The sequence below is a fragment of the Canis lupus genome, chromosome 24 (genome assembly GCF_003254725.2).
Source record: "Canis lupus dingo isolate Sandy chromosome 24, ASM325472v2, whole genome shotgun sequence".
Lineage (NCBI taxonomy): Eukaryota > Metazoa > Chordata > Mammalia > Carnivora > Canidae > Canis > Canis lupus.
The window spans coordinates 13,299,632-13,316,597 of record NC_064266.1 but is presented as its reverse complement, the minus strand read 5'-3'; the positions used below and the strand labels follow the sequence as shown (position 1 = coordinate 13,316,597).

The 16,966-nt window shown below is 44.3% G+C and overlaps 1 protein-coding gene across 6 annotated transcripts in view; it reads left to right on the top strand.

Annotated features, from left to right (window-relative positions):
• Positions 1 to 3,312: 3,312 nt before the first annotated feature.
• PLCB4 (phospholipase C beta 4) overlaps positions 3,313 to 16,966 on the top strand; it is a 422,433-nt gene continuing 408,779 nt past the window's right edge. For 2 of the 6 annotated variants that reach the window (XM_049100263.1, XM_049100266.1), the window contains exons 1-2: positions 3,596 to 3,689; positions 9,536 to 9,691. The gene's annotated coding sequence lies outside the window, so the exon portion shown is untranslated. Of the gene's footprint in view, positions 3,402 to 3,502; positions 3,690 to 9,535; positions 9,692 to 16,966 lie in introns of those variants that run through there. The other 4 variants (XM_049100261.1, XM_049100262.1, XM_049100260.1 and 1 more) reach the window with 4 other exon arrangements.

The window sequence follows — 16,966 nt, the reverse complement described above, 5'->3', positions numbered from 1 at the left end:
GCTTTTCCTTTCCATCCTGGCTCTCAACACTACTTGATGTTATATCTTTTTAATATAATATGCTTTTTATTGTTTATCCCCTCTGATAGTATTTAGGCTTCATAGGGGAAATGATTTTGCCTCTTCTGTTGTCCTTGGTATCCTGGGCAAAGCATAGTGCCTGACACATATGAAAAGTGCCTCAGAAATAGAGGCACCTGGGTGGCCCAGTCGGCTAAGCATCTGACTCCTGATTTTGGCTCATGTCATGATCTCACAGTTGTGAAATGGAGCCCTGTGTGGGGCTCCTCACTCTCCGGGTATCTGCTTGAGATTCTCTCTCCCTCCGCCCCTCCCCACTGCATGTGCTCTGTTGGTCTCTCTAAAAATAAATACATAAATGTTTCAAAAAAAGTCTTGGGCAGCCCAGGTGGCTCAGTGGTTTAGCGCTGCCTTCAGCCCAGGATGTGATCCTGGAGACCCGGGATCGAGTCCCACGTCAGGCTCCCTGCATGGAGCCTGCTTCTCCCTCTGCCTGTCTCTCATGAATAAATAAATACAATCTTAAAAAAAAAAAGCCTCAGAAATGTTTGTCAGGTGAATGACTATCTAAGATGGCATTAAAGGGAGGGAAAAGGAACTTTTACAGAATTGAGTCGAACTTAGTACTTTGAAAAAAATTTTGAACATTTAATATTTATACCCCACTGAGCTAAGATTCCTTAATAAACTCACTATCAGATTGACAGCCTAACAATAAGTGTTGCTACGGTTTGGTTTACCAACATGCAAAGGTAAAGATGGGCTTAATCTATAAAACTTTGAGCAAATTCTAGTGCAAAAGGGCTAGTTTTATGGAAGTTGGTATATATGGTAGATTGGAAAAACAAACTCTATTTTGCATCCCCTTCCATAAGAAAGTGAAGTTTGTTATTTTTTTCCATGCTTTACACCCAGACATGGCTATGCAGCTTTCTTTGGTCAATCTGACATCAGCAAAAGGAAATGCTCTTGTAAATTGGGGCTTGCCCTCCCTTGCTGCTGAAAACCAGAAGCTCACCATATGAAGATGCCATACAGAAAGACAATCCTTTCATCCCAGCCATCCGATGAGGCTCCAAGCTTTACACCTCTGCAACAGCATAAGTGAACCCAGTGGAAAGCAGCAGAACTGCTCTGTTGATTCCAGCCCAAACAGCTGACTCACAGAATTGTGAGCTAATAAACGGTTGTTTTAAGCTACTACAGCTACTACATTTTGGTGTGACTTTATACAGAGGAGGCTGATACAGTATGTTTAGGTGTACATATACTAAATCAAATTCCACTATGGAAATGGTCAAGACACACAGATGACAGCTACTAGCCCATCTGTCTATGGGTGATACGTGGGGAATATAGGAACATAAACACAGGATGTTCTGGAGTACTGGGTTTGAAACTAGCTACACTACTTATTGGTTGTGTGACCTGTGGCAAATTGCTTTGCCTTACCGAACCTTAGTTTACATAAATAAAAATAGAGAGCTGGCCTAAAATACTGCCCTAACCTTTTTCTACTCAGCCTGCTCTGAAAACTAGCAACACCAGGATGACCTGGGAGCTAGTCAGAAAGGCACAGTCTCAAGGTCCCCCCCCCCCCAGGACTGCTGAATCAAAATCCCTTCTTTAAAAAGATCTCCTGAGACTTGTGTACACGTTGCAGTTTCAGAGCTGCTGGAGTACCCTGGCATTACTCAACATGACCAACATCTTCAGGACCCCTCAACAGTGAAGAGCCACCCAGCTTTTCCCTGGATCTTGCCTTCCTTTCCAATGTGGCTGGGAAACTTGGTTTAGGCTATTTTTCTTGGCTTCCACACAGGCAGACAGGCTCAGCTAACTTAGGAGCTTGTTTAAGGAAGGGCTCAGCTAAAATTGCAGCTTAGCAATTCAGCTGGGGAGTGTTGTCAGTGGGCGCTAGGCCCCCTCCCACTTAACCGCGCCCAGCTGGGAAACTTTGGATCACGCCCCCCACCCCCTTTTAGCCCAGCCTGGAAAAGGCCAGGACGTGCCAGAGGCACGGGACTTTGGCATCCAGGACTGCTTCTGCCCATCAAGGGCCCGGACATCCCCCGGTCCGTCCTTTCCCCACACTGAACGCGCGGCCAGGCTCCCCGTCTCCTCCTGGCCGGCCGGACCGGCTTAGGCGGCTGAGCATGCCCAGTTTAGCTGCGAGCGTGGCCCCGGTCCCCAACGCGCAGGTGCCACGTCTCCGGGTTTTGGTGGCCGCCGGCCGGGAGGAGGAGGCGGAGTGGCCTGCGGGAGGAGGGAGCCCTCCCGGGAGTTCTGGAGCCGCGCGTCGAGGGTCCACACAAAGAGTGATGCCGGAGTCTCGGCGCCCCTAGCATCGCAGTGCGAGGGGACCGGGGTCGCGGGGGGCCGCTGTCGGGCAGGGGCCAGCGGGGCCGGCTGGAGCCGCGTTGCAGGGACCAAAGCCGGGCGGGGGGGGGGGGTGCGTCTCTGAGGTTGCACTTGGGGGAGGACTTTTTGGAACCACTTAATCTCTCGGTGGCTCAGTTTAAGCCTCGAGAAAAAAAAAAAAGAAAAAGATGATAGTAGTACTTGCTTTGGAAGATTGTTCTAAGGATCACACGAATAAAAAGCGTTGAGAATAGTGCCCGAAGCCCTGTAGGCGCTTTCTGTGTTTATAAAACAAAATGTAGTCCAATAAACCTCCCCCACCCCCGCCCGCCGCCTTGGGGTCGCGGGTCTCGCCAGTCCCGAGCCCCTCGCTCTCCCCCCACCTCTCCCGCGCCGGGGCCCACGGCGGGCGGCCCGTCTCCCGGCGGACGAGGTGCCACTCCCCCTGGCCCGGGGTCGGCGCCCCGCGCAGCCCCGCGCCGCCCTGCGCGCACCCGGACCCCGGACCCCGGACCCCAGACCCCGGGCACGTGCCGCGGCGCCAGGGCTTCGGCGGGCGGCCGGGGGGACCCCCGAGGAGCGCGCGGCCAGGCGGCTCCCCGGACGCCCCACCCCACCCCACCCCACCCCCCGCCTCCCCGCGCCGCCCGCGCCCCCAGGCCCCCCGCGCCCGCCCCCGCCCCCGCCGCGAGGTGCGCCCCGGCCCGCCCGCGCCCCCTCCCCGCCCGCGGCAGCCGGGCGGCCGGCCCTGCCCCTGCCCACCCCCAGCCCAGCCCGGGCGCGCCGCACTGGGCATGCTCCGTAGCCCGGGCAGGTTGGGGCTGCGAGGCGACAGCTCGGGCTCCGGAGCCGGGAGGCGAGCGCGGAGGGAGACTCGGGCTGGGGCGGAGGGAGCGGCCGGCCGCGGAGGGGCCGCGGGACCCGGGGCCGGGCACACGCCGAGCCCCGCGGGCGGCCGGGCGGGCGGGCGGGCGGGTTCGGCGAGCAGCGCCCGCGGAGACCCCCCGCCCTCGGCCGAGGTGAGGCTCCGCGCGGGGAGGCGGGCGGCGGGCGGGCGGCGGGGGCCGGCGGGAGGGCGGGACCGGACGCGCGGCGAGGGGGCTCGGCGGCCGGCTCGGGGTGGGGGCGCGGGGCGGGGCGCGGGCGCGGGGGCGAGGGGCGGGCGCGCGGGAGCAGTAAGTGAGCCGCACCGCCAACAAGCTCTCGCTCACACACGCGCGCACACACGCGCGCGCACACACTGGGGCTCCAGGCGGCGGCGGCGTCCGCGGCCGCATCCCCGGCAGCAGCGCCCGGCAAAGTGACAGGTAGGAGAAGGCATTCCGGGTCCCGCCCGAGGATGCTCCGGCCCGGCCCGGCCCTGCCCTGCCCGGCCCGGCCCGGCCCGCGGGGTTCGTTTGCTCCCGGCGGGTGCGTCCCGGACGCGCGCGCACCCGGATGCCTGCCGGGGAGCGGTGCAGGTGCGGGGCGGAGGCGGGGGTCCACGCGCCGCCCCTGCCCTGGGATCGTCGCCGCCGGGTTTCCTCAGACTCTGGCCAGACGTTCCCTGCTTCTGGCTAGAAATAGCTCGGCTCGACGTGTACAGGATTATTTTGCTTGGAAATAGTTGGCGCCGTGCAGAGCGTGTAAATGTGTGTGCATGTGGATCTCTTACCTCTTCTGGGGAGGTAATAGAAATGATTGACCATTTCCACCGAAAACAACACTGACAGGCCAGCACTCGATGGGGGCAGTGTTCGGGCCTCCTAAAAGCATATAAACGATGGAGATTAAAGGTCGTCTTGTTTTCAGAATTTTAAAGTTGCCTTTTCCTTAACTAATTAGACCCTGTTTATATAGTACAGTACTTCTGACTGTAGATTTTGTAGGCAGTGCTGTACAGAAGTATGGAAATCATGGAAGTCACCAATCTGCAGTTGTTTCTAAGTGCCCCTTTATCTAGAATCCTAAAACTCTCATAAACTAGCACTTTTCTAGAGAAAATACAAATGCCCATTATATTTTCAAACTTACGCGTGCATTTGAGACATAACCACCTACTCTTTTTTAACTCTTGTGAGTCTATTGTGTATAAACCCAGGTGTTTAAAATTTAATTTCGGTCACACCATTAATGTAAGGTCACTTTTTTTTTTTTTAAGCCGTAAATGTGACACAGGGTGAATTATAAATTAACTTACGAGCGTGTGAGGATAGCTGTTTGATAATTCTGTTAGGTTAGCAAAAAATGTCATTCAAACATAGGCAGCTCAATAATATATAAAGTTGAATTGAGTTTCCTCTTTAAAGGAAAATCAGAGTCACAAAGTAAACATGACCAGGAAAAGCAACTGGTGACTTCACCTGGGCCATCTATGAGGAGGGTAAGAAAGTGTCTAAGGAACTGTGTCCTCAGGAAAAACTGTGTGTGTTTGTGTGTGTGTGAAATTTTTTCTCCTGTTAGTTTTTTTCAGGACTCTTGGTTTCAAAAATATGTGGTTGAACTGAGAACCTGATGTGTACTCTTCAGACTTCAGTGCCCTAAGTAATAGAGCAGAAGCGCAGAAATCAAGCTGGGTAGGGGTGTGTAGTTTAATCTGCCATTATCTGTGTTATGTAATCTAGAATGCTGTTTTTCATAGGACAGTCTTGCATAGTTCTCCGCTGGTGTTTTAGTATATTATTGTCATTGTCCTTTTGAACCGTAGAAGTTTAATAAATGATTGCCATCTTGGGAGAACACCTGTTTTCATAGAAATTCACTTCATAAGTGGAAGAGCATTTTTTTTATTGGCATTTTTATTCCATGAGACTTTTGCTGCCAGAGCCGGTAACCCTTTGCATGTGACATATTAATAGCATAGTTAAAGGTACCCTCTAGTAGGATACCAATTACACATCCCTCCAAATGTTATTACCCAACCATCTGAATTTCGTTTTGATTTAGCGTTGATGATATCACCACCCAGATTTGAATTAATGGCTGTTGAAATGCTATTCTACAAGTAACTGTCAAAACAGAATTTCTAAGACTCCATTTGATCACTGGATACACATTTCTATCTGTCGGAATAGTGCTACCTTTATTTTACAAATGCACACCCACACAGAAGAGCTTTGTTCTCAAATACTGTCTTCTGAGTTTTATATTTGTGCGCCTGAAAATGTGAATGATATTAAACTACTTCTGTGCTCCAGAATCTTGAGGGTAGTGTATTTTTGTCTATGAGGTAGCGAACTATGGAAGTTTAAAAAGTGGTAAGGATTACCAAAAAGCTTTTGCAGAAATGGACTTTAAAAATCTCTATCACTTTGAGCGATTTCATCTCCAGCAGAGACCTAGCAAGTGCCTTTCGCCCTATTTTATCTTTCCCAAGAATATAGCCAACTGTCTTTGCCCTAATGTACACTGATTTTTGACATCAGTTTATTAAGAATTGATATGTGTTTGCCTAGCAATCCCTAACCACCCTGGAAGTTAAAATTGAGGTAAAATGTTTATTAAGAATTGATATGTGTTTGCCTAGCAATCCCTAACCCACCCTGGAAGTTAAAATTGAGGTAAAATTGACTTTCAGTGCTGCTGTGTTATTCTCCTTGAACCGATCAAATTGGCATGGTAATTTGCGAACGGATGTGCTAGAAGTGAGGCCAGCTTCTGGATTTTCTGTTGCATTCCCATCCTCAAAATTTCAGATGTAGCCAGCACTCTCAAATATCACAATTAACAAGTAACTTTTGTGGATTATCTTTAAAAATATGCTGTTAATTAGCTGCTGAGTTTATTGATTTTTAAAATTTTAAAAACTTACATTGAGAAAAATCTTACCTCTTTGTGTCACAGCACTTATATAGTCATAGGAAAGAAAGATGATGTATTTATCCTATTCTCCACAAATGCCCTAGTGAACTCCAGTATTTTCGGGGAAGTAAAAATATTCTTTGAAATTTAAATTTACATAGCAGATTGTGGCTAGATTATCATCATTTGTAAAGACCACTTGTAAGGATGAAACAGCGTGTTTATTAGCACTCATGACCCAGGTTTTTATTAAACTGGCTATCACAGTAAGTCTTGTAAAACCAAGAACTTCTGCGTTTTTATATGCAGAATGAGGTCAAGGACTAATGGAAACGCTTAATGATCACGCTTGGTATTTCATGTCCAGACTGAAGTTTCTAAAATAGGTGCTTTTCACCTCGTAATGTGAACTTGTAGGCCATATAAATGTCTGCCAAAAAGATTCATCCACCTATCGAGAAATAGATACAGCTTTTCATTGCTTATGGTGGGCAGCAGCGACTTCCTGTAGTTTTGTTGGTGGTGTTCAGATGTTCACTGTGTTTTCAAGGACACTGCTTAGTTCTCAGTACTGTCTATTCTGTATTTTTCGACTCCCCTGCAATCGTCAGGAAATCTAATAACCTTCGTAGGTCTTTCCTCCATTCCTTAGTATTTGTTTTTCTGTGTTATAGCTTCTCTTTTGATAAAGCCTTCCCCCTTAAAGTAGAAATACTTCTTCAAGGTGTAGTATTGTTTATCTCGTTATACCTTAATATGACATGAAGGTCTAGCACATTCAGAGGCTGTGATTCTTTACCTAACCAAATATAAAAATGGGTGGTTTCCTTCACCCCAGTGGAAATATAGTTGAGTGATAATGCATCACTGAGTAGATGAGTGAGAAGTCTCTATTGCCCTCATCAGAATTCAGCCTGCTTAAAAAAAAAAAAAAAATCACCTCTAGTCACTTTTATCCTCAAGGCCAATTTCTCTCAATTGCAGCAACTTTGCAAATCCCACTTTGTAAAAGTTTGGCTGGAAGCTCATGCCTTTGGATGCTTTTCATATGCTTAAGGTGTAACCCAAGTTCATAGACGAGGTTAAGGCACTAAAGCCCTACCTTCCAGATCTCTGCTGGAAGATCCAACTGTGCAAGAGGATGAATGGTCAGCAGTTTCTGTTTTTCTCTGCATGAACTCCATCTACTTTTTCTTTCCTTTGAGGAATCAAAATAGTTGAAAGGGACAGAAATCAGAAGAAAGTTCTTCTCCAAACCCCTCCCTAGCCTACTACCTATAAAACCTTCCTTGAGAAGGTCACATACAACTTGACTGCTATCCTCTTGACTGGGAGTCTCCTTCATAGCTCTTCTCCTGTGATCCTTTGGCTTGCCAAGGGTTGGGAAATTCTACCCGTAGCTACCATGCTACCCTGAGGCCAGGCAAGTCATTGCTTTAAGATACATTGCCCTTAAGGCATTCTTTTCCTCCGGAGCAGTTAAAGGGTGTTTTTGGCTCCCAGACAGGACTGAAGTAGCTGTTTTTTTAGACCAAAAGGAAGAAAGTAACTTGAAGTCATTAATTATAAGCAACTCATCCAGAGAGCAGAGACTACGGACTGTTAGATTTATACTTGACATCTCATGCTGTCCTCCAGGCCAAGAGTTCTTCATCTCAGGTCCACCCTGTAATGGTCTGAGGATGGAATTTGGTGGGTCCATGAATATAGCAGGCAAATGAATCATGTCTTTATTTGCATTTACTTCCAAATGACAATTAAGCTAAGTATTGTCACTCTGGATCTTAGCATTTAATGGGTTGAAAAAGAAGCACGTGCATTATTAGGGTGTGCCCAGTTCTTTAAAAAAATATTTTGATAAATATATTACAATATAATTGGTTTCGTTTGCACTTAATTTTATGCATTTAAAAAGATTATGCTCATAAGGGTCTATATGATTCACCAGACTTGGCATGGGTGAGGTCTTGACCCACTGAAGGTAAAGAACAGCTGCTCTAGAAACACTTGTCTTAGAGGCAGCTAGGGGCTAAGTGGGGGGTGGCACTGTGGGTTTGCTTTCGGCCATATAAAGTTGCTAAGACCCTCAGGTGGTGGAGTCAGGCAGACCTGAGTTCAAATCTCAATTATGTCACATATTAACTGTATGATCCTGCGTATCTACTCATTTGCCATCTGTAAAACAAGGAGAATAACTCCATAGAGCAAGAGTGCACAGCACTGTACTGTGCCGGATGCTGGATATTGTGTTACTGTTGCTGTTGATACAACTGCTATTGGTCCTTCTCCTAATAGTGCTAGTATTATTGCTCACCCTCTCCTTCTCTGTAGAGGCAGATGCCATTGACTTACCCCCATAGGCTGAATCAGTTCCTGTAAAATTTGTAACAAGGGGTGCCTGGGTGGCCCAGTCAGTTAAATATCTGCCTTTGGCTCAGGTCATGATCTCAGAGTCCTGAGATCAAGCCCCACACCAGGCTCCCTGCTCAGCAGGGACTCTGCCTCTCCCTGTTCCTCACCCCCTCACCCCCCGCCCACAGCTCATGTGTACAATGTCTCCCTCTCTCTGAAATAAAATCTTAAAAAAACACCCCAGAATTTATAACAAGGAATATTTGCTCTGCCCTCCTGCAAGTATAGAAAGTTCTGGTCACCTTTTTGTGCTGCTGTGAAGGTCCAGATCTTCCTCTGGACTTGCCTAACCCTGTGACTGCATTTGGACAGGAGGACCTAACATTAACTCAGCCTTATCTGCCTCCGATTCTGTGACTGCGGGGCTGCAGACTCAGTGAGCCAGATGCTTTCCCCAGGGCATCTGTGTCTCCCGCCAAGCTTTTAAAAAAGACCACAGTAAGCCATTTAGGCCTGGAAGGAGAGAGGCATCCACTAGAATCATTTGGAGATCTCTGATGTTTAGGAGGCTTGGTGGCTCCTGTTTTCCCATGGGGGCTTCAGTGGCTGCACTTCACATAGTAATAGCAATAGCAGTAACAGAACAACAGACATTTGTCAAGCAATGGAAGTGTGCCATGTCATTGAATCCTTTCTCTGGTGGTTACTAATAAATAGTCTATTTTACATTTGGGGAAACTGGGGCTTAGAAAGGTGAAGTTAAATTTAGAGGAGGGATGCAAACCCAGGTAGATGGACGCCAGAATGCTAACTTCTAACCACTACTCTGTGTCACCTGCCAGTGAGGTACATACTCCTGAAAGATTTGTCGCAATAAGTTTCGTGACCGTTATTTTAAGTGACTGGGCTGACTAGAACAGAGAAGGTTCTGGCAATCCTGCTGTGAAAGTGTAATTGAAATAGGAAGTTGAGCATCAAGCCACGTGTCCTCATCTAATCTTACATGCTTTTGTCTCCGCAGGTGCATGGGCCACAAATCAGAAAGGGAGATTACTAAATGCTACTCTGGGGTAGCCTAAAAAGGAATTTTAGTGTTCTGCAGGGCCAGCTTTTACCTGGTGAAGTGCCTCATGGTTTCCCTCAGGGTGTGGCACATTTTGACTTTTCTGAGTGCCAGGTAAGCAAAGTGCGCTGCCCAGGTGTTAGATCTTTGGAAGTTTGGGGGTTGGGGGCGTGGTTATAGGGACCCATCATTTCTGCCAGGCAGGCATCGGGCACAGAGTCGCCAGTGCATCTACCATTTTAAGAGAAGCATAAAAATCCAGATTTATTTTTTATTTTATTTTATTTTTTAAAGGTTTCATTTTTTTTATTAGAGTGAAAGAGACAGAGCACGAGTTGGGGGGGTGGGGTAGAGGGAGATGGAGAAGCAGTCTCTCCACTGAGCAAGGAAGCCTGATACGGGGCTTGATCCCAGGATCTGAGATCATGACTTGAGCCGAAGGCAGAGGCCGAACCGACTGAGTCACCCAGGGGCCCCTTGAGATTTATTTTTAAGTGTGAGACCTCACTTGAAAATGCTTTAGAAATAAATTAAAATTAAAACAAACACGTCAGCCTACAGGGTGGCCAAACAAAACCTGTGGAATGAATTCAGCCCATCAGCTCCCATTTTGAGCCTTTTGTCAATTGTGCTCGGAAACACTGTGTACTAGAAATTGTGTACTAGACGTGTACTAGAAATTGCCAGAACTGTAGTTTCATCTTGATGTAAGCATGGCATCTTTTTTGTTCAGGCATTTTTTTTTCCCGTTTAATTTCTTACAAAGGCTGCTGTGGTCATTTATTTCCAGTGGACACAGATTTGAGATTCTGAATTTCTGCCTGTTTTTCTTCTGGCTCGTTTTTCTAAGATGTTAGCAAACATACAAAGTTGAGGGGGCAATATGTTTTCTCTCGTATTTCATGGTGCTCTTTTAAGTAAGAACATCTCAGTATGGAGAAATGGATGACTTTGTGGGGACATGCGGGTTCTTTTGTGTATATTACTGTCTTGGACTCTAACCAGTCCCAAAATATTCTCCCTGCTATTTGGTAGTTGCCATATTTATCCTGTACATGCAGAATGTAGATCTGTTTCTGTAGGTTAGTGTTTCAAGGTGCAATCTACTTAACAGCCCTCATTTTCCTTTTGGTTCTTAAATGAGTGATCACAAGCAATCAAATGAGACTGAAGTCCCTTCGAGGTGGGTTTCTCTCATATCTGCTAATGCACTGTCATTGGACAAATCACCAAACCGCCTCTAGAATTTATTTATTTATTTGTTTGTTTGTTTGTTTATTTTTCTTTTTTTTTTTTAAAGATTTTGTTTACTTATTTGAGAGAGAATGAGCGAGAGAGAACATGAGCAGGGGCGAGGGGCAGATGGAGAAGACTCCCCACTGAGCGTGGGACCCCAAGAATTCGGGGCTCCATTCCTGGACCCTGGGAACATGACCTGTGCCGATGGCAGATGCTTAACTGACTGAACCACCCAGGCACCCTCCCCTCTGGAATTTCTGTTAATTTTTTGTTTTCATTTGCTTTTAAAATGATGTATGTGATACATGAATATGTTCCAATCCAAATGATAATGCAGAAATACAGAAACAAAATGTAAAATACTCTTACCCACCTGTGCCCATCCCCAAATATCACAATTGGAAATAGCTTAGAGTGCCTCTCTCCCATTTTTGTGCATTTATATGTGTAATTACATATACATGTCTTTTTCTTACTATATAAACAATATTTATTTTGCATACATTTTTCTGTGATTTGCTTTTGTTTACTTAAGGTATGTCTTTGAGCTGTTTCTATGTCCAGTGTGCTGGTAATCTATTTCTTTTAACATTATAGAAACTTTGGTCCTATGAGTACTGTATTTTATTTAACCATTCACCTGTTTTCACGGTTACACAATGAAGGATTTGAGATCTTTTTACATAGGTCTTTGTATACATGTGGGAGATTGTCTTGTAGCTAAATTCCTAGAAATAGAAATAATTGGTCAAAAGGGTATGCACATTTTCCATTTTGAGAGAGCACTGCCAAATTGACTTTAAGAAAGGCCTCCAAGGAATTTCTATCTCGTGGAACCTTAAATTATGAACATATTCTATAATTGAAGCATGCCCCACATTGTTACACTGTTTCATTAATTCAGTTGGATTTCAGTTATATACAGTGCACCAGGAAATGATTGAGAAATAGTCTATGTCCTTAAATTTCTTGAAGATACAATACTTCATCAAAAGGAATTTCTCAATTAAGAGATGAGTTTAAAAACTCTTTAGTAAAAAGATACCTTGCAGACTCAGAATGGAAAATCTGTATTCTGATCAGTTTGGATAGCTCTGGAATTTTAGATTTCTCACAGCAGGAACATGTCATAAACACCCTTGAATGTATGGTCAAAGAAGTGAGGGACTGCACAGCTAACTGAGGTTGATTTTGACCTGGGAAAATCAAGTTAATTTCATTGCTAAAAATTCTGTCCAGGTGTACTTATAGCTGTCAATTTTTAAGTACTTACTTAAGAATCTCATTTACTTTCTACTTAGAGAATTATAAGGTTCATAGATAATGTTATTTTGTTTAGTTTATTATTTATTAGATACCAGAAGGTAATTTTCATAATATTTATAAATAATATATAGACAGAGGGCTATATACATTAGAAATTCCTCTTTATTTTCATTTTGAGAGATACTGGGAAAAATACAGAAATCTAGGTCACCAATTCTTAACTTTTTCCAGAAGTCACAACCTAAGTAAATGTAGTTGTTACCTATAATATGAAGTGAATTGTTAATACTTTTAGAATTTTGTGCCATCCCTTGAAAGATTGGGGATCACCTTAAAGTATCACTGTATCAGGTTTAATAATCTTGATGTGGGTAAAGGGCAGGCAAATGTTTCTGTTTTCAAAGATGAATCTGGTTCTTTCATGTTTCTCCAGATACCCAGTTTTAAGAAGAATTCTGGTTAGGTTTGGCAGTGACATTCAGATTCTGATTGTATGCCTTCTGCATGTTTATTTTTACAGCATGCTGAATTGTAGAAATATGGTAGGATTCAGTTATATTTCTTTGGCATCAAAACCTTGCTATTCAAGAAAGTGTGTACTAGGTTTTTGCTTGTGGAAATGTTACAACGATTTACAGTTTACAGACAATTTCCTTTGATAGTGTCTGCAAGAGCCACAGCAGAGGGCCTCACCCTTTAACCCCACGTCATTCAGGGCCTGCCAAGCAACAGATGGCGTGTGTAAACTGAGTCCTCTAAGGAAGGTTTAATAAAGGGACCCTTTGGAAGGTTTGGGCAGGTGTAGGTAACACAACCAGGTCGGTGCTGCAAGACCTAGCAGTAATAAGGAGCTGTTCTTGCTCTGAGTAGAGGAGCAGGAAGGGCTGCTGGGAGGCACAGTCCATCTGTAATGTGCCTGCAGGAAGACAGTAGGGGAATAAATATGCTTCCCTCACTCTTCCCTTGCCTCCCAAACTTCTGGCCAGTGTCTTCCATTAGCTGAATCCAGACAGAATCCAAAGGGCATAGGAGGGGATGGGAGGCTGGAGAGGTTGGCAGATGGGTCTGGGGAGGCAAATGGCAGACTCTACCCACCTGCCATCCAGAGAGGTGTCAGAGGTCAAGCCAGGGTGGAAAGTCTGGTTTGGGGGGACAAAGAAGAGAAAACAGTTACAGTAATTAAATTTACGTTGAAGGCGGGAATGTTCTACAATACCACATGGCTGGTATCAGTAAGATTTGTGGGCTTTAGGGAAACTTATTTTTTTAATTGTTGGTTCATTTTGTGTTTCTTGGGATATACATAGAACAGGAAACTTGATGTGTTTATCTGAAGATTTAAGAGTATAAGCTCTAGACAGCTGAGACAGAGGGATTCATAAAGTCTGTCAATATGGAGCTGGATATCTAAGATACAATTCCTTTGCTTTTAATATTTTATGAAAATATTTTATTTAAAATGTCAGGTACCCAAGGGAAGAGACTAGGAGGAAATTAAGATTAGCAGTGATTTTCCTTCAAAGGAGTCAATTTTACGGAATCATTAGCATTCCTGAATGGAAATGAACAAGCTTTATTTTCCCATTTGTTCAACATGGCAGTAAGACTCTGAGATTTTGGGCTCGTTTATTTTCTCATTTTTGTGGCCCTGTTGTTTGAAAAGATGAAAAGACTGCTCTGTTCGGCTTGTGTATTTGTTCTGAATGAACAAGCAGTGAAACTTGATTAGAATCATAAAATCATACTGCTGAAAGGAATATCAGTGTTCATTTCTTCTTACCTCTAAATATTACAGTGTAAGAAACTAAGATATTAGTGATTGCTGCTGCACAAATTCCTTGAGTTGGTGAATCTGGGGAAGTTGCATCGCTTTGTCCACTGGAAGGAATTGCACTAAACTAGTTCATTTTTGCTGTTACCTTACAGGCTCCTGATGTCCCTGTTTGCAAGGGCCTGCTTGTCCATCCTATAGGATTTTCATATATTAGAGGCAGAGCTTCCTAAACATCTGGTCCACCACCCAGCCCATAAAGTGGTATTCTCTGGGGGTCTCTACTTTGCCCTTGACTCATCCCACTCTGTTTGCTTTCTGTACAAGATAACTCATCCACTTCTATCATATTTACAACCTATTTCCTGATAACTCCAATATCCTTGACCTCTTGTCTGAGATCCACTTATATCCTGTTGTCTGCTGGATAGCCTACGGTTCAAGTCCTGTGGATTCTTTCAAATCTATGTATCCAAATGAGAAGTCCTCAGCTTTACTCCAAATCAGTGCCCCACCCTGGGTTCTAAATCTTCATTAAACACAACACTGATCTGTTTAGCCCAGGAATGTCTTGCATTTCTGTCTGTTCCTCTCTATTCCTCTCTATTCCTGTAGCCACTGCCTAAGATTTGTTCTCAATACTCTGGGCCTTGATTGTTCCTGTGATGTTTCAGTCAACTTCCCTGTTCTCTCATACATCCCTCATTCACGTGTTCTACTGGCTATTCATTTTTTTTTTTTTTTTCCTTACTGGCTATTCAATGAGTATCAGGTACTCTTTTTTTTTTTTTTTTTTTTTTTTCAGGTACTCTTAACAGCGAGTGAGTTGCAGCTCTTGCCCTCAGTGGTTTACAGTTTACTGGAAGAGATAGATAAATGGCTACTTTATCTTTTTAAATATTTTATTTATTTGAGAGAGAGCGAGAGTGAAAGAGATCACAGAGGGAAGAGGGAGAAGTGGACTCACCACTGAGCAGGGACCCCAATGTGGGGCTTGATCTCAGGACCCTGAGATGATGACCTTGAGCCCAAGGTAGAGGCTTAAGTGACTGAGTCACCCAGGTGCCCCTACACAGCTACTCTATAAATTAACTTCTTAGGGCACCTGGTGATTCTTGGTTTCAGCTCTGGTCATGATCTTAGGGTCATGGGCTTGAGCTTCAAATTTGGCTCAGTGCTCGAGTCTGCTTGTGATTCTCTCTCCCTCTGCCCCTCCCCCTGTTAGCCCCCACACTTTCTTTATCTAAATAAATAAAATCTTTAAAAAAATTTACGTTCTGCCGCTTTATTCCATTCTCCTTACTCAGCTAAAGTAATTTGCACAAAATAGATCTTTTTATAGTGTTACCTCTAAAATGCTTCAACAGCTCCCTATTGCTTTCAGGACTTAATTCTGTTTCCTTAATTTGCCAGATACAAGCCATTCCATGGCCGGACCTCAACAGTGAAGTTTTAATGCTTTTATTTACGTCACCTATTCTAAGCTATATTAAAGTTCCAAGAACATAAGGTCCGTGGCTACTGTGCCTTTGCTGACTTTGCACCCAACCTCCTTCTGCAACTGGCTGAATCCTGCAGGCCTTGACATATCTCCCACAGCTGTCATCTTCCCTGCAAAACCTGCGTAGGTTTCAGCCCCAGGTTGGATGCTCCACGTAGGTCCTCCTGTTGCATGGTTTGCAAATTTGAGCCACAGCAGGACTTCCTTAGGGAAGGGAAGACTCTGATGCACATGAGAAGACTAAATCAATGTCTCTTAAATGATTGAACAACTAAATGCCATGATCGCAGAGTCTGCAGATTGGGCAAATTAGGGAAGCAATCTGATGACTAAGCAGAAGAAGTGCCATGTTAAATAAATTGAAACCATCTGCAGACTTACTATGGAGGGAAAAAGTATTCCGTGATTATTTACTCTGGCCTCTGAGAAGTAGCGCAGTGATCAATTTGGAAAGATGATCAGTAATTTGAAAACTCTGTGTTCATTAATTCTGTTAACAGAAGTTCTGATACTAATTAATAGTATACCAGAAGCAAAGGAGACATTTCCCTGAAGGTGGTTTATCATTTATTCCTGCTTTCCTGCTGGGCACGCTCTCACATTGTTTTTTTTTTACGAGTTAGATTTTAATCAAGTTATGCTTATTTTTCTTACAGTGTGTTAGATCTCCGAATCAGAGCAGCTTTTTCGTTTCTTTTTTTCTTTTTGTTTCAAACTTGGCTTGAAATTCACAGGAAAAAAGCATTTATTTAATCAGATTGTTTTTATTAAGTGGGACTCTTGGTAATCTAAAATGCTTTGTATTTATTTTTTTGTAGCATTTTACTTTCAGAATGGCTTGTGAATATATCTCTGTGCGAGAGAGAGGGAGAGAGAGAGGAGAGCTATTAATTAATTGAAGGAAAATATTCTGCTGAATATTGTTTTTAAGAGAGCATCTTTTGGAGTTCCCAAGTCAGGAGGGAGCATTTTATTCATGATGTTGGTTTGAATCACATGAAAATAGCGGCTCTGATGGTCTTAACCATGCTACCCTCCCCACTAAGCTTGGGGTGTCAGTTGTGTCTTCTTTATAATTGGCATCTTTTTGATTTAGCAAATTTCCTTTAGCTTTGTGTTGAAAAAGTGCTGGCTAAGTGTGCTAATTATTAGATATATCCTCGTTCAAATTTGAATGGGGACAGTGTTTAGAAGGATTGCTATATAGTTATTGCAGCTGCCGAGAGGAGATTTCATAATAGCACTTTGCAAATACAGAGAGGGAATATTCCCTTTTATTTAGCCTTTTTGGACCTGTGGGGCCCTCTGAAAACCTTAAGGCTGGCCTCATTCTGTCTATTTTTTATTCCCTTTGAAAGAATTTCAAAGTAACTAGTTAAAAGTTGCTCTCCCATCTGCCATAAGTAACATACAGAGATTTCTTGGTAGCTACTGGAGGGAAAGGAGGAAATTTGAAAGCACAGATGATCTGGGTATTAATACCACTCCTGAAAATGACTGAGCTTGAAGCAAGCTCTCCTGTACCCTTCTGTCACATGGTCATTTTCATTTTCTCACCTTGAACCGATAGATGTGACGGGCCACTGGGATTTGCATTAAGATTGATAACCGG